This window comes from Aedes aegypti, chromosome 3 (genome assembly GCF_002204515.2).
Source record: "Aedes aegypti strain LVP_AGWG chromosome 3, AaegL5.0 Primary Assembly, whole genome shotgun sequence".
NCBI lineage: Eukaryota > Metazoa > Arthropoda > Insecta > Diptera > Culicidae > Aedes > Aedes aegypti.
Genome location: NC_035109.1, coordinates 281,930,894 through 281,957,542, shown reverse-complemented (window position 1 = coordinate 281,957,542; position 26,649 = coordinate 281,930,894).

Here is a 26,649-nt window from a genome sequence, read left to right as displayed (position 1 = left end):
GGTAATTAATGGCACGTAAAATTCGTCGATAAAATGTTCATCATATATTTTCCCTTCTTTTATATGCCAGCTATTCTTTCGAAATATCTTGATGGCAACTATATTCTTCTCATTATTTCTGAGACAGTGCCTGTTTATCAGCTCAGGAGGCACCTTCGCAATTCAAGGGTTCATTCACACATTTCATTTCGTCAAAAATTGCCATTTTTAACACCTACCCACCCCCTCGTACTTTTTTTTTGTATGGAAATTCTACATATTGTGAATGGGCTGTAATATTTTGAGGACAACCACCCACAAACTTTTTTGCTCCCTTCAGCGTTACGAAATTTGTGAATGGGCTTTAATAAAATAAGCCTTTTATTGACTGAAAGGAATTCGAATCCATAACCCTCAATATGGTGTTGCTCAACAGATGCGTAATCACCGATATTTGGACTTGTTGGTGGTTTTCATATTTCAATTTTGTTTTTGAACGAATATTTTTCTTTCTTATGAATATAGGTTGTGTCATAGCATCACGTTGTTACAGTGATCGTTCACGTCATAGCTGCAAACATTTCACCAGAAATTTTTTTTTTCTTTTTTAGATAGGCTGTTCTTTCACAATTTTGTTGGATAAGCTAGTCACTAATATTTCCATATAAAACAGCTTTTTATAAAGGAATTTATCTTGAAGGCATTCACTAAAGTGATTCCTGCTATAATTCTAATCGGAAATTTTCCCTTTCTTTTATCTGCTTGTATTAGAACAGACAGGTCTCTTATGGATTTACTCACCACTTTTCTGTCATCTTCATTATTTCATTATCTTGAATCAAAAAAAAAATTTTTTTGTGGTTATCTCACAGAAATTCAAATTAATGATCCCACAAATCAACAAAAGTTCTTACTGTAGCGTCAATCAGAGGCCGCCGATTTTTCTAACATGTACAAGTGTACAAGTGCGATAGCGGAACGGTCGTCTATTAGGTTGGTTTTTAGGCGGGATCCATAGAACAACACTTGCAGCGACTATCTCAGGGTGAACTTCCATTACCATCGTTTACGAAACAAAATCTTTAAGAAGATCTTAATCTTAATGCCCGATATCTATAAAAATGAGTAAAGGAAGTGGCTACCGACGTCCAATAAGAGACTTTACTACATCCTAATTTTGTGCATATTATAGCTATCCTTCTCATAATAAATTCACCCTTCTTTTCAAAACAGGCTGTTCTTCAGAGCATTGCAATGTGGCTGTGTGAATCTTCCCGAAATTGGAGGACAAAACTTTGTGTGTAAAAATTATTTGCTGAACAACTAGCTGCTTTTTAATCTTCTAATATTTGAAAAATACATTTTTGACCCAAACTCGTGAAATACTCAAAAGAAATCGTAAAATTATCTCCCCACTCTCTATCTAGAATATGTCTCAATATGTTATCCATTCGGGGTAATGGCGTTCGGGGTAGTGACCCATTCGGGGTAGTGGCGTTCGGGGTAATGACCCATTCGGGGTAATGGCTTTCGGGGTAATGGCGTTCGGGGTAGTGGCATTCGGGGTAGTGGCGTTCGGGGTAGTGTCATAGAATCCGCCGGCCACGTCCTTGTCAGGTGGGATTGGGGGAAGGAATGTTAGTGTGTAACCTTTGCTATTTGGAGACCGGGTTTGCCTCTGCATCTCCACAATGGTTACTGGGAGCGATGTTTGTTAATGGGGAGGATCGTTGGGTCCCTGGATTCACTTTGATAAGTGATTAGACCATGCTAAATACTTATTTGTGAGATATAAACATGCTATTTCTATGTAGTGTAAAATTATGCCGGCACTTGAAGTGACGAACCATTCAAAGTTTGATGAACAAATACCTAAATGTAACATTCCTAACACTCTTATTCTTATGCCGACACTTACAGTGGCGAACCATCCAAAAGTTGTAGGATAAAGTGAACCTTTCGCAAGTCTACGCTTGTAGTGTCGAACCATTCAAAGTTTTTCAATTACAAAAATAAAGGTAAAAACAAAAGGGTGTTTTGAAAAAAAAATGTTGAACATAAATAATTCATGAATCAAAATTTATGTCGACACTCGCAGTGACGAACCATTCATAGTTTGTTGAAAAATCATATTTACGTCCCACCGTTGTAACGATTAAATGTGCAGTCATACATATTTTATAGATTAGAGATAGTAGCATGAAACGAGCTCACCAATTGATCGGTCATCCATGACTGAACAGCAACAATCCACTTTCAGCTTCACTCGTTTGCTTGGCCTTATAAAAGCACTCAGAGAAAATAGGCGCGCGACCCGAGAGGGAAAACAACTGACGACTTCTCGGGCTTTCTTGACGCACTGCCCAGGAGCAAGCGTCAAGGTCGAAGAATCAAAATGAACTAATCGAACGCGGCACTTTTTCACTTTACTCGTCCAACGCGCGACATGTTTGATCCTGCCCTCATCGCCCGCCCCTATAGGAGCAAGCGTCAAGGTCGAAAGATCAAACACTACTCCGTTAAACTACTATTCTACGATGGTATAAAAATATAAAATTTAACGGAGTTTTGGCTTTCAGTCTTATTAATTGTGTTGACTAATTTTGAATCATCGCCGACATTTCGGTCCGGCTATTGGACCACAGTCATTCAAGTCATCGTGCAAAAGTTTGGGTTCACTCCTCAATATGATGCGAATCGTGTAAAAGTTTGGGTTCACCTGAACCGCACGCAAATCATTTTTGTCAATATCTCAGCCATTTTTCAACCGATTTTAATAATTCATAACTTTTTCAAACGCAAATAATGGCGCGTACATGATTGGTTTGATATTTCACAGATTTTTCGTGTTTTAAGTAAGTTCAGGTGTACCCAAACTTTTGCACGATTACTTGAACGACTGTTTCACAGATTTTGACTAGCTTTCAGATTTTTCCGCAAAAATTTCGTGAGTGCTCTTCAAAGAATATAAGATTACGATTCTAATGACATTTCGTTTTAAAATTTTGGTCGGTCCAATGCTGAGGAAATTAGCTTTGTTTTTTCAGTGTGTTTTTTGAAAAACATCACAACTTTAAGTAAAAATTTAGTATATTAAATTCTAAAAAAGGATTTTGGAAAAAAAAGCGAAGTAAGAATAACTCTTTGCCTTTCCAATGCGACTAAGTGAGTTTCAATTGGACGTGTAATCGCAGATATATGGACTGAACACTTTTGTATGTTTTTTAGGGGGTGAACCCAAACTTATGCACGGGAGTGTACGTATATTTGCCGATCTATAGCAATTATTGAACGTTTTTCTCCAAATATTTTGAACGATAATCTCAGAATTACATATTATAAAATAATAATATGGAAAATAAATTCGATTTTATTACAGTAGTGTTACCAATTTTGATTATTTTCGTTGTGTTCTGAGAAGTCTTCTGAGAATAAACTTTTTTCTCTATTGACGTGGAACTAAATAAGCAGCTCTAAGATTATTAGTACTTCCGTTAAAACGTACTTTAAACCTTAAAATTATATTAATTTAGTTCTTTTTCAATTCTGTAGTGTCCGGAGGGACGAACCGGCATATGCGAAGTTAATGACTCAATCGGCTAAATTGCAACAGAAGCAATTCCAGCGCAACTTCATCGCTCGAAACACTTTACAAGACTACCTATATGACCGATTTTCAATCTTTTTGGACGAAATGAGAGCTAAAAATTTTGTCTTTTCAGGAAAAATATAAAATTTTACAAAAAAATATTATTTAACATAAAAAAAATAATTTACGTTTTTTTCGTGTTTTGAAGGCTTCGGGCTATTGCTGTTCTTATTTTTTCTTGAAAGTTCAAAACAATTTATGTTAACTGTCAAATTTTCATTTATTTTGATGTAAAAAAAATATTTTTTCAAAGTTTTATATTTTTTTCTGTAAGGTTGAAACCTGAAGCTTTCATTCCATAAAAAAAATTGGAAATCGGTAGAGCTGTTCGAAAGTTATGATTTATTTTAAAATAAATAAGACCTACAGTATGTGCCGATGAAAAATGACTGATTTTTTATTTTCAAAACCTTTTATTTTCAATTAAATATATCTAAAAAACTAAAAAACATATATCGCTAAAAATTGGACAGTAAAAGTAATTTTTTTTAACTTCCAAGAAAAAATGAGAACAGCAATAGCCCCTTTGGTCCCGAGTTCATCAAAACACGAAAAAATGGAAATTATTGATTTTTTATCATAGAGAAAAACATTTTTCTGTGAAATTTTTTATTTTTCCTGAAAAGTTAAAATCTTTAGCTTTCATTAAGTTCAAAAAGATTGAAAATCGATCAAATAGTTCAAAAGTTATATTTTATTTTTAAATAATTTTTTTGCAAAATCGCGATTTTTCTGATCACACTATTTCGGAAATCGGTCACCCTAATCAAAAAATCCAAAAACACGTGTATCCTTATTTCGGATAAGGAACAAAATAGCAAATTTTTACGGAATTCAGTGACCCACTAGATCGGTTTTTCATGGAATGGCTGAATAATAAAATCGTTTCTTCTACAGTAATACCTCGATATAACGTAACTCGATTTTTATTTTCGTTATGTTATATCGAGGTTACGTTATATCGAAGCAAAATATTATGAGAGAATGGACTTGAAATGGGTGTTTTTGACTTATCAGGTATTTTCAGTCTCTCTTACATTTTTTTCGATATTTTTCCGTGTTTTTTTTTATATTTTCATTTTTTATTTAAAATTTATTAGAAATCTCTAAAAAAGTTTTGTGCTGTTATGTGGAACTCGTGGTAAACTGTTCAAAACAAATCCTTTCATAATTTCTTGATAGAATTTAAGAATAATTTCCCAAATTATTCTACTAAAAACGTATAACAAATTTCATGAAGAAATCATTAGAAACTCCATTAAAAACAAGAACTATACTTGAGGGATTTTCAATGAAAAGTTTTTGAACCAATATGTGTTAAGATTATCGGCAGAATCCTAGGAGAACTTTGTTGGGGATCTGGGGAACTTGATCAGTTTTAAAACGAATTCCAGAATATATTTTTGAAATAAAAAATCCATTGAAAATTTCCTAGACAGATTGCGGTGTCCAAGAAGGATTACCACCGTTAGCATTCGCTAACGGGTCCAGCGAAAAATCGAAGGCATGGGCCCCAACAAGGATCGTAAAGGGATCATTAGTAGAAAAAATAGTGCTAAACAGTATTGTTTTTTTTTGCACAGAGAAGAACTGTTTCAATGCTTTGGGTAGTTTTTAAATGATCTCATAATACAAGTGTTGATATTATTTGTAACTGAGTTAACCCTGTAGGCCTTCGAGTATTAATGCTGTGGGTTGATATCCAAGAAATTCCTTAGTTTTCTGCATATTATTTTGGAAATACACAATGAATTTTGCCATACTGAATGAATTTTAAATATGTATATTAAACCCATATTCCATTCCTCGGACAAGTCGAAAAACAAATTCAACCCGAAAAGATCCAGATATATCAGGAATATAACCCATCATTTTCGGAATGACCTTGCAAAAAAGTAGTGCGTTTACTAAAATTAAACTTCATCAAAATTGCATTAATGGCATAGTTCAGGTCAATTTTTTTACGCATAATTTAAATAAAAAAAAATGTCTCAAGATCAGCAAACATATTCTGGTTCATGAGATCTAGTGTGGAACGTAGTTTACAGAGTTGTGTTTGATCCGTTGAATCTGTTGCATGCTCCTTTGTGGGTGAGCGACGGAATCCGGATCAATTGTGTCCGGTTCGCGTTTTGCTGAAGAAAAAACGAAAACAAAGTGTGCGAGTGAAAAAAACAACAACGCGTCAGTTGTCAGTTGTGTTGGATCCGTTGAATCTGTTGCATGCTCCTTTGTGGGCGAGCGACGGAATTCGGATCGTGTCCGGATCGCATAGTAACCGCACTATCGGTATCGATCATCCGTGTATATGTTCACGTATTCATTAAAAATTAAATCTTTATCGTTTACCAAAACGAATCCTTTCCCATATCCAAACTACCAGTGTTTTCTTGTGGAAGTGCAGAGGACTCCTCGGCTTCCATAAAGCAAGTAACACGTCAACATTTCCCTCCCATTCCCAAATTGACCTGCATTCGGACGCTGCCGGCACCTGTATTGTTTGTTATAATAATGAGAGCACCAGTACTTACACATTGAGGATGCCTGAGTAGCATCTGTTGGTTCCCTGTGTAAGTACAGCTGTTCTGGCAATAACGGAGTAGCAACTGCGGGCGGTCAATCATGCTCATGCTCATGCCCATGCTCTAGTGTGGAACGTAGTTTACAGATAGGCCTTTGAATAGGAAATAATATGAAAGCAACTACACTTCGGGTTTGTGGCATAATCCGCCCGATGCAATTCCAAAGACATAAAGCAAAAGCAAGCCATCACTCTTACTCCACTTTGCCCAGGAAAATCCTTTCTGTAAATAGTTTTCGCCTTACAATCAGCACATTCGCGGGCCCACCAAAGACCGTCAGCAGATCCATCTCATTAAAATTTTCTTAAGAAAAAGACTGTGAAAGAATGTTTTTAATGCGGCATCCACTTTTCCACTTGTGCAGTCTACCGTGTTTCACATCTCGGCGAAAATACAAGCGTGGAGCGAGGTTGGAATTGGTTTGGAAGAAAACATCCTTACAAGTACGGTTCAACGGTGAGGATGCAAAGTAAAAGTTAAGATCGCGTTTCCGGGCTTCGATTCCTCGTTCATTAAAAACTCGCCACCAAGAAATTCTGGAGAAACTCTTGAGAAATCTTTTTCCTATTTCAATAAACTACACGACGAACTTTTGGCCTCGGTATTGCAGTTAGCAACGTGCTCTCGTCCTGAAGAGGCCCGACGACGAGAGCAGCGAAACATCGAAGAAAATGCATTGGAAATTCTTGCGCTGATGGGGTTCCTTTCCTTCCACCAAGTGCTGCGGTTTTTCTTCTACAGGGCAGAAAAAATGCACAAATACAATATTTACAAGTCAATTTTCCAATCAAACATACACAAGAACGAAAGAAATTGGTAAACAAAAATTCTACTCGACCCCATTGTTGTATCCAAAGAAGGAGAGGGGAAATTCTTGAACCAGCGAGCCAGCGGCATTATAATCCACGTATTTGAGTCGTTGAATGGAATTTAGTCGCCAAAACTGCGGGATTGAACAAAATTCGCAAATTGTCGTCAACAACGGCTGCGTTTTCAAGTCAACGAGTAAACAACCTTGTGGATTTTCTCCTCTCGCACTAAAGGTTTTGGAGGAGGCATGAGGTTGAGCCAATAAAATTGTTTGCTCACATCCTGCGGCACTTTCTGACGCATAACGTGGTCGATGATATTGTGGGAGCCATTGATGCTTCTATAAACCAATTGCGATGTTGCGAATTTCCTTTTAACAAATAAAAATGTTAATCGAAGACATGCTCAATAAAAATATGAACTAAACTTTGTAAAAGTAAATCCAACCGTTGATTGTTATATTATTTTTGTTTTTTAACATCTTATCAGCTAAATTTTAAAATATAATTCTTAATATAATATTTAATATTTTATAACTTATAATTCTGTTAAGAAAAGCTTTGAAATTAAAATGCCAGGCTATTATATTTTTTTAAACAGTAATGATCGTGAGATCATTGATAATTACAATAAAAATCATTTTTTTAGGATTCGTCAAATATCATAAAACAGAATTTTGATGAAGCAACAACCACTGTACACTTGTACGCATGTAATTTTAAGTTATATATGCCCGCCATAAAGGGTGTCCACGATGAAATTGCCACACTATGAAATTGCTCCAACTTTTTAACCGTTGGGTAGAATTTAATGAAAATTCAGGTGGATTTTGTTCATAGTGCATTATTTACATCCTGCGAGTTTTAAAGTCCTGTGATCAAAACTAGCGGAAATGGAGTCGAAAGAACAGCTCGTGCGTGATAAAATCTTGCGCATTCATCACGAGAACAAGGATCTCTCTCATCGTTCCATCGCTGAAACGTTGGGAATCGCGAATTCCACGGTGTAGCGAGTGATTAAGCGGTTCGAGGAACGATTGACCCCCGATCGGAAGCCCAGAAGTGAAGGAAAAAGTATTCCGTAGAACAACAAAAATCACAACCGCGTAGTTGGGGCCTTCAACCGAAACCCGAACGCCTCCGTTCGGGATGTGGCTAAGAACCTGTACCTAAGCCGAAGTCCAGAAGGCCAAAACTAAGGCTGGGCTTCAAACGTTCAAGGTACAAAAGGCCCCTAACCGCGACGAGAAGCAGAACAAGTCCGTTAAAACCCATGCCAGGAAGTTGTACCTCAACATGCTGACGAAAGTTGAATGCTGCATCATGGACGACGAAACATATGTGAAGGCCGGCTTCAAACAGATCCCCGGCAACCTGTTTTTCACGGCCAAGGATAAGATCAGCGTTCCGGAGCATGTCCGCACTCAGAAGATGTCCAAATTTGCGAAGAAATTCCTGGTTTGGCAAGCCATCTGCACGTGCGGGAAGCGGAGTGCACCTTTCGTGACCCAGGACACGATGAACGGACAGGTGTACATGAAAGCAGTGCCGGATTTGGGCTTCGGGGGGCCCGGGTCAGATCTCTGGATGGGGCCCTTTGTCCGAAAGCATAGGATACTTTAGTATTATAAACATAAAATACCCGGATAACTCTAAAAAATTGTAAGTTTACTCGCATTTGACTACACCCAAATTACTTCGGTTAGAACAACAAAAATAAAAATACATTTTCAATTTTACTGCAGTTATTTTCATTTATTGAACTGTTTTGTAGAAATTTTCTGTATTCCTACACTCTAAAAAAAATGAAATTCACATGTGACCTAATCCAATCAGAACTGAATTAATTTGTGACGCAAATCCATTTACAACACAATTCTATGTTTCTTTTGATTTAAAATTCAAAACCGTGAAACTAAATAAGATTTCCAATAAAACAAGATTGAAAACTTTGTTCGCTAATTTAACTTTGCAAGCACATGTAACGTTTGCGTCAATTTTCTAATCTCACATGTTGCATGCCGGGGAATATAATCTTTAGACTTGAATTTGAATTTTGAAAGACCTAAATTTACACGATCTTTGACTTCGTGCTGACATCATGCCAATCATTGAGTGTTTATGTGCGGAATAATTGGAAATTTATTTCACAAAACTTGATTTCCGCAAATATCATTTTGCAGTGAATCTGCTAATGGTTTACTTCAATCGGAAAAGTGTGGTTGTGAAGAAGGTGTCCACTGTTTCCAGCAGAGTTCCGTTTATCAAAGTAGTGTAACTGATGAAAGCATCATTATGTGTTACACCTTAAAGATTTGTCGTCCCATAATATAGTGTGCGTTTGCCAAAAAAAAACAATTTAAAGTGTTTTTCAATTGTTGCTCCTGTGAGCAATGAAGGAGTTTACGGAAACTTTCATAAGTGAAACAGACAACGATCATCAGTTTTTCCAAGTTGTTGCCAGTCGTATATGTGTTCATATTTTACCATCACCAGAGTATTGAAGTTTTTTTCAAAATATTTCCTTAACTACGCATGTGAACTCTTTGATATATTCTTGAGCGAACGACAACAAGATAAGCACAAAATTACACGTCGTGATGTAAAAGTCAGTTGTTATGGCTTTATATGCTTTTAAATCCTCAATTTTAGTAACGATAAAGGAATAAACGCTTGTATAGCTTTTCTTTAATCGGATATTCAAGAAGTCTGCAGAAAAGGAGCAATTGCTTTTAGAGAAGCTCACTCTCGAACAACTAACTAACTTTCACTCTCGAACAACTAATAACTTCCAGAATTAGCTATATGAGCCTTCCTCAAGGCTCATGTCTTAATTACTTGCATTCTAATTTTAATGTTCCAGATATTGACAAAAGTTTGGAATAACTATGCACGTTTAGACAACTTTCAGATTATGCTAGTCTCTGTAAATAGTCCTCCAATGGCAATCGTGCAAAGACCATAGCACATTCACCTTGATAATCTATCCACTGGGGCTAGAATTAAAATATCGGGAGAATTGTTATTAAATTCTGTAGATTTTGGAAAAAGTTATGGTAAATTCTAAGCGAATAATAAAAATTGCTATATTTAACCATATTCTGTGGATTGAGGCCAATACTTATGTTACAAATCACTTCGGATTTGTATTTTAAGTTTAAAATCATTAATGTAAAAAATAATTAATTGAATTTGTATCACTTTTTCCCACTTTCAGGGAGGCCTGGGGCATTTGCCCCCTTGGCAAAAATCTGGGCCTGCATGAAAGAGTGCCTCCAAAAGCGGCTGCTTCCTCTCCTGAAGGCCCACGTCGTCCCTACAATCTTCTGGCCGGACTTGGCCTCATGCCACTACTCCAAGGACGTGCTGAAGTGGTATGCGTACAATAAGGTCAATTTCGCGCCGAAAATGTTCAACCCTCCCAACACTCCGGAGCTCCGCCCCATCGAGAAGTACTGGGCGATTATGAAGCAGCACCTTCTTAAACGACCTAAGGTAGTGAAGACAGTCGAGGAACTGAAGAAAGTATAGGATTACATGCAAAAAACGATTGATTCACAGGTTGTGCAGAATCTTATGGCCGGGGTTAAGGCCAAGGTGCGGGCATTTGCGTATGGACTGTAAATAAAATACTAGTAAAATGGTAAAATGAAGTTAAATAGTTATTTTTCAATCCCTGAAACGCGAATTTTGCGAATCAATTGTGTGTGTGGCAATTTCATCGTGGACACCCTTTATTAGAGCAAGTAAAATGACGAAAGTTATGTTACATATGACTTATTTTTTGTCACATTGAAGTAAATATTGTGTGGGCCACAAAACTGTTCAATAACATTTGATGTAATTTTACAGGAATTACGTATTTTCAAGTGTAAATAATATCAAATTTACTTCATTACATATTTTACATTGAATATTCTGCTTAACATGAAATTTACGTCATGTATAATATTAGTATATGGACAATCAATTAAATTTTCAAATTTAACTAGAATTTTGACTCTTATAAAGAATGATAAACACGTAAACGTTTCTAAAACATACCCGATCCTACACATACCTGATATCTGCAAATTGATCATAAAACAATCCCATAATCACATAAATTAACACCAACGAGAAATTAGAAGCACTTGGTAACCCAATCCTATGAGTAAACATTGTCAGCCATCCAGACGATGACGAAGAGGACGATGAAGCTACTGATAATGTGAAAACACACATATTATACATCCCATTACGCTAAGCCCCCCAATCATCGTCACACCGACGATGTTACAATGTTTACCCGCTCATGACTATATGATCCATATTTCATGCAAAAACATTGCTTACTCCAACCGAACCCAATGTTTTGCGTCATACAAAAAGGGAGGTCAGGGTGGTGAAAGTACCTTCCTTGTGAAATTAACCGTTTCCTCGTCGACGACTGGTGGGCACCAGGAGAATATTCACTGTTTATTGTGTTTTAATGTGGCTTTAATAATGTATGCAGAAAGGATACACGTTTCCCATGCCGCACTGCCGTGAAGGACGAGAATCTAAGGACACATGTAAATAACTGCCGGAGAATGGGATTCATCGTTTCTCCGTTGGGTACAATTTTGCGCCAGGCCATCCACTCGCGTCTATGGGTTTTGATATATCGTGGTAGCGCTAGGAAAAGACAATTCAGTCGGTGGAACCCAATGATATCCAATGCGATTATAGCGACGACAATGAGAACAGGGTAGACCATGGCTACGACTATGCGGATGTTCGGGAAGGATTTGGTGCGGATTACTTTATGTTCAACAAAGCATGTGACAGTCAGTTGCTTCGAAACTCTTACCACTGTATGGGATTGAGATCAATTAGGAGATAATTTAGTGTGTTTGATTTAATTTAAGGTGATATCAAGATATGGGCTATGAGCTTTGTTGGGTAACTGATAACTAATTATTCGTCTAATTGAGCATAGAATTAGATGAATAATTTTGATAGCAATGTGAAACTCGTGGACGATCAATATTTTGTCCTTCTTTCTTTCTTTCTATCTCTCTCAACAGGGACAGAACCTGATTCTCAGCTCCTACAGTTATTGACTGAGAGCTTTCTTTCTTTATCAATTGACCATATTTTTATTCACCTTTGCAGTCGCCTCTGGCTCTATTCACGGCCATGTGAGATATTGAATGATAGATGCTTCTGTGCTTGTTGGTTCTCTGGACTTTACTGCACAGCTCGTCATGCTCTTCGGTGGATCTGTTGGGTGCCGAGGTCATTCTTAAGATTCCGGTATTCAAGTGCCCCGACGACCCAAAGCCGACGATTTGTCGTGATCGATACTACTCAAAGTAGATCCCGACGGTGAAGCTAGTCTACTCCGATAGAGAGTTCCCCGACGGAGGAATATCTCCCGAAACCGGTAACGTTAAGCGTTGTTCTTATTCTGTTGTTGGCCGGTACAGTGCCGAAATCAGCCTAGCGATTCCGGTTGGAGAATGGCTTCCGGTTCACTGGCGCTTCGATGACTCATGGCGGTGACTCGCTGCGGTCTACTCAGAATAGTCCCCGACTATTCTACTCCGACGAAGATATCCTCGACGGCATAAGATCTCCCAAACCGAACCGGGCAGATGCCGAGGTCGGTCCTGGGATTCAAGTGGAAGGAAACATCCAGTTCACTGACGCCCGACGACCATTTGCTGGTGGAACTACTCGATCTACTCAGTTATTACCTGACAGTGGACTTAACCCTCTCTTTCCCATGCACCGATTTTCAACGAGCGCGGGCTAAACCGAATTAGTACGAGTAGCTCAATAATAATTGGAATAAATTTATACGCTCATTTGTCTTATCAAACATCGAAAAAAGTAACCTAAGGGTCAAACTATTGAAAAACAATCAACTAACTATTGAAAAACAATCATTTTTTTATTGTGGTTTTGAATAATATAGCTAATTTGGAACAACTTTTGTTCAAGCACTTTTTTTGGAAACGCCATTTTGATAGTTAAATTGTCGAACAAAGCTGTGGGAAAGAAAGGGTTAAAATGCGCCCTTCCATAGCCGAGTGGTTAGTGTCCGCGGCTACAAAGCGAAGCCATGCTGAAGGTGTCTGGGTTCGATTCCCGGTCGGTCCAGGATCTTTTCGTAATGGAAATTTCCTTGACTTCCCTGGGCAAAGAGTATCATCGTACCTGCCATACGATATACGAATGCGAAAATGGCAACTTTGGCAAAGAAATCTCTCAGTTAATAACTGTGGAAGTGCTCATGAGAACACTTAGCTGAGAGTCAGGCTCTTTCCCAGCGAGGACGTTAATGCCAAGAAGAAGAAGAAGAAGAAGAAGACGCGTGATTATGTGGTGGCCAATCAATGAGAGAATGTGCAAGTTGAGGCTCAAAGGCCGGTTCTTCAACTTCAGCATAATAAACGTGCACAGCTCTCACTCCGGAAGCACTGATGATGACAAAGACGCTTTTTACGTGCAGCTCGAAAGCGAGTACGACAGCTGCCCAATCCACGACGTCAAAGTCATCATAGGAGATCTAAACGATCAGGTTGGCCAGGAGGAGGAATTCAGACCGATGATTGGAAAGTTCAGCGCCCACCGGCTGACGAACGAAAACGGCTTACGACTGATTGATTTCGCCGCCTCCAGGAATATGGCCATTAGTAGCAACTACCTATATCGCAGCCCTCCTTACCGATACACCTGGAGATCACCACAGCAGACAGAATCACAAATCGACAACGTTCTGATTGATGGACGGCACTTATCCGACATTATCGACGACAGAACCTATCGTGGCGCTAACATCGGCTCTGACCACTATCTGGTGATGGTTAAACTGCGCCCAAAACTCTCCGTCGTTAACAACGTACGGTACCGACTACCGCTTCGGTATGACCTAGAGTGGCTCAAGCAACCGGAAAACGCAGCGGATTACGCACAGCACCTCGAGGCTGCATTACGGGAAGAGGGTGAACTGGCTGAAGCCCTTCTTGAGGACTGCTGGAGAACAGTGAAGACAGCCATCAACAATGCAGTTGAGACCAACTTCGGGTACGTGGGACGGAGTCGACGGAACGATTGGCTCGACGAGGAATGCAGGCAGATTCAGAAGGAGAAGAATGCAGCGCGCGCGGTCATGCTGCAGCAAGGGATCCGGTAGAACGTGGAGCGTTATAGACGGAAATGGCAACAGCAGACCCGCCTCTTACGGGAGCAAAAACACCGCCTGGAGGAGACGGTGTGCGAGGAGATGGAGCAGCTGTGCTGGTCTCAAGAAACACGTAAGTTCTACTAGAAGCTCAACGCATCCCGCAACGGCTTCGTGCCGCGAGCCGAGATGTGCAGGGATAAGGATGGAAGCATTTTGACGGACGAGCGTGAGGTGATCGAAAGATGGAAGCAGCACTTCGACGAGCACCTGAAAGGCGCTGAGAGCACAGGCAATGAAGGACGGAACAACTGTGGAAACGCCTTAGTCAGTTCTGCGGAGGATGGAAACCAACCAGCCCCCACTTTGAGGGAGGTTAAGGATGTCATTCACGAGCTCTAGAACAATAAAGCTGCTGGTAAGGATGGTATCGGAGATGAACTCATAAAGATAGGCCCGGAGAGGCTGGCCATTTGTCTGCATCGGCTGATAGGCACAATTGGGGAAACAGAACAACTACCGGAGGAGTGGAAGGAAGTATAATATGCCCTATCTACAACAAAGGCGACAAGTTAGATTGTGAGAACTTTCGAGCGATCACCATTCTAAATGCGGACTATCCCAGGTATTATCCCAGATCATCTTCCGTCGTCTGTCACCTGTAGTAAACGAGTTCGTGAGAAACTACCAAGCCGGCTTCGTGGATGGCCGATCGACAACGGACCAGATCTTTACTGTACGGCAAATCCTCCAAAAATGTCGTGAATACCAGGTCCCAACGCATCACCTGTTCATCGGTTTCAAGGCGGCATATGATAGTATCGACCGCGAAGACTATGAAAAATCATGGACGAGAACAGCTTTCCCTGGAAGCTTACGAGACTGATAAGAGCAACGATAGAAAGTGTGCAAAATTGTGTGAAGGTTTCAGGAGAACATACCAGTTCGTTAGGATTCCGCTGGAGACTACGACAAGGTGATGGACTTTCGTGCCTGTTGTTCAATATTGCGCTAGAAGGTGTTATGCGGAGAGACGGGCTTAACAGCAAGAGTACGATTTTTACGAAATCCAGTCAATGTGTTTGCTTCGCGGATGCTATGGACATTGTCCGCCGAACATTTGAAAAGATGGCAGACCTGTACACCTGCCTGAAACGCGAGGCAGCAAACGTTGGACTGGTGGTGAATGCGACCAAGACAAAGTACCGTTTTGACTCATATTCCGAACACTTAAGGCCAACAGTGACTTCAAATGCATCTGATTGGTATAAATGGGCAGATATTTGTGTAAATTTTAATTTCCTCGCAAAGCCCAACTGTTAGCTGTTGGGTGCACCGATAATAATGTTGATTTAATAAGTTTTAGTATTGTTTTTACGTTAAAGTATGGAACAACATTTTGATTCAAATGTCGAACACTGTGTTCATTCTGTCTCATATTCCGAACACCTTGATTCAAATTCCAAACAGTACGAATAAATCGTATTCAAATGAACAATTTCGCAAATAAATTTACTTGAGCTTGTTCTTCTGGTCTGAAACTAGAGAATCATCACTACTCCTGTGGTATAAATTGTATTGGAGACGTTGAAATTAAATTGCAATTGACTGCCATTTCCTTGTTATTTGGTGACATATTTCAGCGAAACATTTCAATCAAATCGCCTTACAAAAACTGAGTGTTCGGAATATGAGTTTGTTCGGAATTTGAGACAAAACGGTACATGCTAGCTGGTGGAAACCGAGCGCGACAGGTCGACGAGTTCGTCTACCTTGGATCCTTACTGACGGCGGACAATAACGTTGGCCATGAAATACGGAGGCGCATCATCGGTGGAAGTCGGGCCAACTATCGGTGAAGGCCAAGAAGCTGCGGTCAAAAAAGATTCATACCTGCACCAAATGTGCCATGTACTAAACGCTCATAAGGCCGGTAGTCCTCTACGGGCATGAAACGTGGACGATGCTCGAGGAAGACCTGCAAGCACTTGCTTAGTCGGGTGCTTACGACGATCTTTGGCGGTGTGCAGGAAAACGATGTGTGGCGGCGAAGGATGATCCATGAGCTCGCCCAACTCTACGGCGAACCCAGTATCCAGAAGGTGGCTAAAGCTAGAAGGGGTTCGCTTCGGATCCGGTTGGTACAAGAAGGCGTGGAGCGCAGCTAGCTAGGTGGGCGGATCAAACTCGCTTCGATTTGGCTAGACTGGGGCAGAACTGAGGATGGAGAGATGCTGCCACGATCCGAGTATTGTGGCGTGAAATTGTTAGAAATTATTATTTCAACTATTTTTGTTTTTTCACCAAACTAAGATATGTGCAAAAATCACCGAAAATGCGAAATTGTGTCGCGCTTCGAATCAAAATACATCTGTTCGCTATATTCCATGGACATTTTGCATCCGTTAAAAAGCTTTAAAAACGGCTTTCGCTAAGACTACTTAAAACATATGTCTTGGTTTCACTAATAATTGAAATAGGAATTGACACACTGCTGTAAAATACAATAGGTAAGTTTATTATATCATTCTAGAATACTTAATTCTTTTTGCTTGATTTCATAGAGCCATGCCCCAAGCAACCAAAAGTTCGGATAACAGGGCATATTTTGGCGAAAATTCAAACTTGATCTGAACTCAATCCAGTTCCGTTAATGTTTTTAGTGTACTCTTAATCAGCGAAAAAGTTTCACTGAAACTAGATTTAAACTAGGAGTGATCTTTGGAGTTCACCGCTTGAGTACAATTCGCACTATTGGTTGCTTGGAGTCTTACAAGTTTGCACGAATAATTTTCGGACACCCTGTAGTAAAACGATTTTTTATAAACCACGAATTTTCTGTGAAGGAAGCTGGTAGATTGTGGTATTTTTATTCATTTCAACCATTCATATCCATCATAATATATTATTCGTTGCTTTAAAAATAGTGAGGCTACTCAAAAGTGCAATGGGTCCATACAAATCTACAATACTACACTTCACATTGAAATGCAAGCTCAAAAAAGAATATGGTACATGAATTCTACTTTGCTGAAATTAAAATGTTGTCAAAGTATCTTCAAAGGCAGACAAAAATATTAAAGCCTATATTTTTCGGGCGCCGAGATGAGCCAGCCTCGGGCTGCAAATCTCATTAGTAAAGATAATAAAAATAATTTATTTTTCGTTTTATTCATACATATGCCCTTCTGTGCACTCAACTTCGGCATAATGTAGTCAGATCTAGACTAAAATGTCAGGAAAGCCGAACAACATTTGCTAACCAAAGTATCTTCTGTCCGCATTTATCTCATTTCGTTTAATTATTATAAACATACACAACTTAAAAAAAAGGTGAAAGAGCTTTACCAGTTAACGGTAAGCTTCGTTTTAAGAAGACTGTTCCTCCTTTTTCACGTGTTAATGGTCTCTTACATGTACGGAGGTAGGTTTTCTATAATATGTTTATTTAATAAATTCTACTCAATATAAAGTTTACTACCTATATATTTCTCTAGCCACTCCAGTAAAAATCGTTGGCAGACACATTCATATCAATTTCTCATATAATTGTTTTGACTGTCTACATTGAGTCACATTTTCGATATTCCCTGATCGTAAATCCGTGGCAAAAAAAACGACCTTTCCCGCTGAGTGACAATCCAAACAACAGAAACATTATTCTCAATTGAAGCGATTATTCCACGCTTCCACACGACATGACACCACACAAATCATCTTCGCGTCCGGCCGAACGGCGACTAGTTAAATTGCGCCACAATTATAAAACCAACCCGAGCCGCCCGAACCCGATTGCGCCTTCGTCAAATTGTTTGATAATGATCTATTTAGGTAGAAGATGGTCGTCGCCTTTTCACGGGACCAAACAAATAATAATACATCACTGATTCCATTATTCGCGCAACAAACCCAATAACATGTAGACCACGGCGGACAATGAAAGACTATCCACAAATATTTTCCAAACCCGTATAATTAGATTTAATTCATTTCGGTACTACACATGACTAGGGGTTTCTTCCAACGTATCATTGCACGAATGCTCCCGACGACGTGAAAAGGAGTTGCCTCACGGCTCTGTTTCGCCTTTTCGATGGACGACCGCAGGAAAGACGAAAGGCATCGTTGGACGGTTGTGGGTTAACATCCAATTGGTGATTTTGGTTAATCATGATGATGTTCATATTTCGGGACTTACACCTTTCTACTTTGTTTGAGAATAAGAGCGAAAAAGGTAAAGAGGGACTAAGAAATCCCGATCACCGACATTGCACACACATGTGTCCAGCTCCATGGTCTCCCCGTGCAGATTAAGGCGGTTCAAGTTTCAAAAAAGTTTGAAAAAATGTTCTATGATTTTTAGCAATTTTGTTAGTGTTTCAAAGGTAGGTTTATGTGGTAATTACTATGGAGATGTTTAGAAAATAGGTTTAAAACACTGTAGTATTTTCATATAAGAATTATCTTCTAACATCCAAGTCTAAACTGGCTTTTCAAACTTTTGAAATGAAAGTTATTGAAGAGAGTAAAGCAATCCTATGATATGTTTTCTAGCATAAACGCGTTTATGGGAGTTGAACCGGTGCTGGAAGTATTATTTTAGTTTTTGCTAAGTTGATTTTCATATAAAATGTTAACGTTTAGGACACCTTTGAATCCTCATCAAAATGACAGGAAGCTTGAAGGGCTCTATCCTTATCATCAAGATTGTTAGAAAGATATTAGAGATATGATTTTCATACTTTTATATTATTTGAACCACCCTAGTGCAGATAGTACGTAATATGTTGGAAGTACCAAACCCGGATCAGATAACTACAGCTTTCGACTCATGTCTCTCGCGCAGGTCGACCCGGTCCATAAATCTAAGCCACATGAGCTTTTCAATCAAATTCACGCTCCCTGAGCTCCAAACAAATGAATGTGTGCCTTGCTGTTCGACTTTAGTGGGCAAAGAAAACCGATGAGATGAAACACCTATCATCATCATCATGACCAATGATGATGAACAAACGGCATTTCGGTATGTAAATCGAATCACGCTTTGTATTGAATATATTTTCGACGAATGTGGATTGAGTTTTGCCGCAGTTTAGTTGATTATTAAAGACCATTGCGGTAACGAAACCAGAGGGATAGAGGGGGGTTAACCCCTCCCCAAGGAACGAAAGAAATGAGTATGTTTTTGAAATTTATAACTACACATCCTGCAACAACGGAAAACTAACATATTTTGGTCACATTATGAGTTTAAGTGTTTTTATGTCTTGTTTATAAATAGTTATTTTAGATCTCTATAGAGTGTCATGTAGACAAAATAACCGCAAATTGCTGCTGTTGTAAAGATAACTTATTCCATAATTGTCTTGCCTTTTCCTATAACTTATTGAAGGTTAATTGATGCAACATTCAAAGCATACTATTTTCTATTTTTAACATTAATTTAATACCTAATGATAATCAAGACATTACATATACTTTGCAATTAGATAAAATGAATAAATTGAAAGAAGACCTCCAATAATTTGTTGTGAACCTCCAAAGAACCTTACAACAGCATTTTTTAAGGCTAAATGGTCGGCGTTAAGTCAGAGTGGACCAAGTGACATTTTTGATATTTTGAGAAAAATGGGTTTAAAGTCTAACACTCTGTAATTTCTGAACTTGTTTAAATTTTGGTTCAATATTCCTACACGTCTTTGTGTTACTTTCAAACAATATAATGTAAAGTGATAATCATGAAAAAATCATAATCCAAACCTCTAATAGAACGATTTTTTGATAGACTATGTGTACTTGGTCCACTCTGACTGAACTAAAGACCACCGTTCAGTGAGTTGGTTCACTCTGACTAAACAATTTCATGGAAAATAACAATCATTTAATGCTTGCATGGTAAAATTGGGTGCATATCTCTAAGATGAACAGATTATCAAGACCCTTCGACACCAGTATCGTAAATTCTTAAATAATCCATATAGTAAATACCGAAATCAATGACATTACGATAGCTTGAAAATTAAGGTTTCGCAGGTCAGAGCAGTGAAGACTAGAAATATTCAAATATGCGTTCAGTCAGAGTGGACCAAGTGAGAATCTTGAGTACCGACCGAAATATACTAGTCCAATAAGCGGGTTCTAGGACATGCCATACATACACCATAGTACTACCATAAACTGCTATCGGACTCTGACATTTAGTAAAAAATGCAATAATCAATCATTTTATTGCTTTTCAACACTTGGTCCGCTCTGTCTGCACAGAATTTTTTGCAATTTCTGACCACCCATCCGAATATGATAAATGGTCATAAATCAAAATCAAATGCATCGAATTAAGTAATATTTATGAATTTCTACTGATGGATAAGTAGAAGAATTATTCGATGTCGAAAAATTTGACAAATCTCCTAAAATGTTTTTCATTTCCTCGCATTCCTCATCGCGCTTATCATTTTCGCTGTGATGGTAATTAGCACTTGGTCCACTCTGACTGCACACTTTTATCGATTTCTATTGATCATCCAAAGTAAATTTATTACATATCTCTTGCAGTTTACATCATTCTTCAAATCTGATCAAATTGTAACGTAGGTAAGGTAATTTCGCATCTAATGAGAGAATAATCCAATTTTTCCAAGTTTTGTACTTGGTCCCCTCTGACTTAACGGCGACCAAATGGAGGCAATCTACAATTACCAAAAACAAACGCAAAAATGGAAAATTGGCAGAGAAAGCTCTCAGTAAGCAACTATGATAGTACTTATAAGAACAATTAAATAAAGTGAAAACTCTGTCCCGGGTGGAATGGTCTGCCAGAAAGAAGAAGAAGAATTAAAAGAAAATTTCTAAAAATGAGTTGTTCCGTCTGATTTATATTTTTGATGATATGCATTTAAGGGGCCTTCCTTAGCCGAGTGGTTAGAGTCCACGGCTACAAAGCAAAGCCATGCTGAATGTGTCTGGGTTCGATTCCCGGTCGGTCCAAGATCTTTTCGTAATGGAAATTTCCTTGACTTCCCTGGGCATATAGTAGAATCGTACCTGCCACACGATATACGAATGCGAAAATGGCAATTTCAGTTAATAACTGTAGAAGTGCTCATAAGAACACTACGCTGAGAAGCAGGCTCTGTCCCAGTGAGGCCGTTAATGCCAAGAAGAAGAAGATATGCATATAAATCTATATGAACGAACTTATAATACTCGGACGAAAGAAAAACTTATTTACTCTATTATTTATTTTAGGATCAGAGTAGTGTTTTGTCCGTTGATTCTGTTGCTTGCTCTTGTGGAGCACGCGACGTAATCCGTATCAACCGTGCTTGGTTCGCGTTGTTGTGAAATATGCCCCCAACCGGGCAATACATTCCACTTCATATTTGAGAGATCGATGCTTCTTTAACACTTAAATATGATTACATTCATTTATTTAGTTAACGTCTAAACAGATAACACTGAATGAACAATTTCACGCCACAATACTCGGTTCGTGACCGCATCTCTCCATCCTCGGTTCTGCCCCATCGATACGCACTTGATCCGCCCACCTAGCTCGCTGTGCTCCATGCCTTCTTGAACCGACAGGATCCGAAGCGAACACCATTTTTGCAGGGGTGCTGACCGGCATTCCTGCAACCAATGTTGCTGAACAACGATCGGAAACGCGAGGCACGATGAATTTTCGTAGGGATCAAAACAGAATCTGCGAATAAACACTAACAACCGTTCGGGCGTTTCATTCGTTCGTGTTTCATTTTCGGATCGCTGTTTCTCCCGACGCTATCATCGGGTGATTTTCCATCGCTCGGTAATGTGAACGGTACGATCCACGCTGCCTGTTCTTCGCGAAGAGCAGGAAAATATTCATTTCGATCATCTTCAAACGGGCTCGCAACAATCACGCTAAACTTGCTCCGCTCAAAAATGAGTGCCGAGCGCACAAAATTGGCCACTTTTGGTGCAGCACAGATTCTGTGCAAAGGGGCTATACACAGTTTTGTGCAAACGGTGGTAAACAAAACTGAATGAGTGAAATGAGCACAGAGGAGGAACGCTTGGAATGCGGAATTCAGTTCCAATTTTAAAGTTTTTCGGAGATTTTTTCATTTGAATAGCCGAAATGGAAGCAAATGGGGAAAAAACTTTCGCATTTGCGACCATCTTCCGGCTTTTTGATAGAAAACAGCTCAAAAACTCCCCATCTTACCAACGGTCAACTGTTTGCTGCCGCGCGGGAGATCATTGACAGTTCCGTTTCCATCGATCCCCGCACAACCGAAGGCCAACACGTCGGCAACTCACAGAATGAGTGCGACCTACAAAGAATTTTCACTCAGTCAGCCAGTTCTGCATTGGCTGCCTCATTCTGTGTAGTTTTAATACATGCGCTGCGTGGAGCTGGCTTAGCGTGTAGTGTTTGCTTGACTTTACGAGAAGAAGCAACCTTGCAATGAATCACCAGAATGAACAGCGCGTGGATAAATGAATCCTACGAATGGAAAGGCTTCGCGAACCACTTATCGGTGTGTTCATTTTGCTTCTTCGGCGTTGCATCCGTTCGCTTTTTGCGATGCTGTTCGTGACTCAAAAATGAGAAATGAATTTTGGCGAATGTTGGATCGCGAAGATGCGTCGATCATTGTTCACGAAGAAGATCCATCGCAACACTGCCTGCAACATGTCCTGCCCATCGTATACTTCCAGCTTTGGTCACCTTCTTGATACTGGTTTCGCCATAGAGTTGGGCGAGCTCGTGGTTCATCCTTCGCGGCCACATATCGTTTTCCTGCACACCGCCAAAGATCGTACTAAGCATCCGTAGAGGACTGCCGGTCTTATGAGCGTTTAGTACATGGTAAATTTGGCGCAGGTATGAATCTTTTCTGACCGCAGACTAGCCCTGTCGCGCTCGGTCCCACCAGCTAGCATGTACTTTGTCTTGGTCGCATTCACCACCAGTCCAACATTCTCTGCCTCGCGTTTCAGGTGGGTGTACAGGTCTTCCACCTTTTCAAATGTTCGGCAGATAATGTCCATATCATCCGCGAAGCAAACAAATTGGCTGGAACTCGTAAAATCGTACTCCGGCTATTAAGCCCGGCTCTCCGCATAACACCTTCTAGCGCAATATTGAACAACAGGCACGAAAGTCCCCTAGACAACCAGAAATCGCATGAAAGTTCACGTAATAACTCGTTTATTCATACCAATTACACCAAACCCGCAAAACACGGTGGATAAAATCGTCAGATTGATGAGTTTGTTCGCATAAAACGCTTTTTTTTGAGTTCATTTGTACACTTTGTTTCGTCCCGCACACTCGTACAAAGTAAGTCGAACCAATCCACAGCAGCTGTCAAATCAACGTTTGTTATCATAGGTTAAGTCGCATAAAATCATAGGTTAGTTCGGTATAAAATTAATACAATCGCAATGTATGCTATTATTTATCACATAATATATGCACGTATATCTCCTCCACTTTTGTACGTAGAAGGCCTTTTCGCGACATCTTATAAGTGAAATGTTGCTCATACAAAGCCTCCAGGTGATTTCGTTATACGTACATTTTGGTTATCTGGGCCATCACCTTGTCGTAGTCCCCGGTGGAATCCAAACGAACTGGAATGTTCGCCTGAAACCTTCACACAATTTTGCACACCTTCTCTCGTCGCTCCTAACAGTCTCGTGAGCTTCCCGGGAAAGCTGTTCTCGTCCATGATTTTCCATAGCTCTATGCGGTCGATACTATCGTATGTCGCCTTGAAATCGATGAACAGGTGATGCGTTGGAACCTGGTATTCACGACATTTTTGGAGGATTTTCCGTACAGTAAAGATCTGGTCCGTTGACGATCTGAAGCCGGCTTGATAACTTGGCTATGAAGCCGGCTTGATAACTTTTAAGGAACTCGTTTACTACAGGAGACAGACGACGGAAGATGATCTGGGATAATACTTTGTAAGCCACATTTAGAATGGTGATCGCTCGGAAGTTCTCACAATCTAACTTGTCGCCTTTCTTGTAGATAGGGCATATTACCCCTACCTTCCACTCCTCCGGTAGCTGTTCTGTTTCCAAGATTGTGCCTATCAGCCGGTGCAGACAAATGGCCAGCCTCTCCGGGCCCATCTTTATGAGTTCAGCTCCGATACCATCCTTACCAACAGCTTTATTGTTCTTGAGCTGGTGAATGGCATCCTTAACCTCCCTTTAAAATGGGGCTGGTTGGTTTCCATTCTCCGCACTACTGACTAAGGCGATTCCACCGTTGTCCCGTCCTTCATTGCCTGTGCTCTCAGCGCCTTTCAGGTGCTCGTAGAAGTGCTGCTTCCACCTTTCGATCACCTCCCGCTCATCCGTCAATATGCTTCCATCCTTATCCGTGCACATCTCGGCTCGCGGCACGATGCCGTTGCGGGATGCGTTGAGCTTCTGATAAAACTTACGTGTTTCTTGAAACCAGCACAGCTGTTCTATCTCCTCGCAATCGTCTCCTCCCGGCGGAGTTTTTTCTCCCGAAAGAGGCGGGTCTGCTGTTGCCGTTTCCATCTATAACGCTCCACGTTCTGCAGGGTCCCTTGCTGCAGCATGACCGCCCGCGCTGCATTCTTCTCCTCCAGAATCTGCCTACATTCCTCGTCGAACAAATCGTTCCGAACCACCGTTCCGTCGACTCCGTCCCACGTACCCGACATTGGTCTCAGCTGCATTGTTGATGGCTTTACTGTTCTCCAGCAGCCTCAAGAGGGGCTTCATCCAGCTCACCCTCTTTCGGTAATGCAGCCTCGAGGTGCTGCGCGTATTCCGGCTCTGGGTCATACTGGGGCGGCCGTCGGTACCGTACGTTGTTAATGACGGAGAGTTTTGGGCGCAGTTTAACCATCACTAGATAGTGGTCAGAGTCGATGTTAGCGCCACGATATGTTCTGTCGTCGATAATGTCGGAGAAGTGCCGTCCATCAATCAGAATGTGGTCGATTTGTGATTCTGTCTGCTGTGGTGATCTCCAGGGGTATCGGTATGGAAGGCTGTGCAATAGGTAGGTGCTACAAATAGGAATATGGCCAGCGAAATCAATCAGTCGTAGTCCGTTTTCGTTAGTCAGCCGGTGGGCGCTGAACTTTCCAATAGTCGGTCTGAACTCCTCCTCCTGGACAACCTGAGCGTTTAGATCTCCTATGATGATTTTGACGTCATGGCTTGGACAGCTGTCATACTCGCGTTAAAGGCGTCTTGATCATCATCAGTGCTTCCGGAGTGAGGGCTGTGCAATACAAAAAAAGTTGAGAGATTTACAGTTCCACGTACCGAGCTTCTAATCGCTAGTCCCTTTACGTCGTTGTGGTCTTTTCCGATTGTTCTGGTCCGTATTCTCTCGTTGACGTTTATGTGCTGGTGTATTTTTACGGCTGGCTTGCAGGGCCTGACACCAACCCTCTAGATTTCCGGGGAGCATTCCCCCTAAATGTTTGGAGGACCAGTTTAGCTTAGAGTCCTTCTCTGGCACTCGGACGATGATCAGCCTCCCCTGACATGGGGAACAGACGCTGTTGTGAGCCGCTCCTAACATAGAGTATAGACGCTCCAGGTTTGCAGATGCCGAAGCAAAAACAAACCCCCCCTTCCCTGTCAGCAAACGACCAAAGTTCCCACCGGGGTTGGTTACCCGATCTTCCCTAAGGTTACTCGTACCCCGGCCAGTACCACGAGGAGCTAGGGATAGGAGTTGCTGGGCAAGAGGCTAAGGACCACACAAAAGGGTCTATTTTATTCCTGTAGGTACGCGAGGTACCAATGGAACGCCATGCCCAGCCATTTAGCGGCTCCGCTCTAGTGTCAAAATTCATTGACATATTGAATAACGCTCACCGATGGACAAGTCAATAACTGGCATCATCTGCTTCCCGATCACTGTAAAGTCAAGAACACGTTCTACTTTTGTCGTTCTAAATTGGTTTTCATACTCTTCTTGGTATTAAGTCCTCACTGAGACAGAGCCTGCTCTCAGCTTAGAGTTTTTATCAGCACTTCCACAGTTATTACCTGAGAGCTTTCTCTGCCGAAGTTGCCATTTTCGCGTTCCTGGACCGGTCGGGAATCCAACCCAGACACCTTCAAGCTTTGCTTTGTAGCCTCGGACTCTAACCACTCGGCTAAGGGAAGGTCTTGATTGGTGCAGAGTTTATAATAGATCATCTATATTCTGTTTCTGCTTCATCGGTACAGCATTGTCCATTTGTTCTATACATCCACTTTTATCATTACTTTGGACCTGTAGCTCTGATTCTCAAGTTGGGACATGCTACTATGGTGAGCACTCATACGCTAGCGGTGTTACACGCATATCCCATTAGATTTATATAAATAAATACAGAAAAAGTCCCCCTGCTGGACAATTAACAGGATGACCCTCAACTCCTAATGGTCGTACGGAGTACTCAAACTTCGCCGAAGATACTACTAAGATATCTCTAA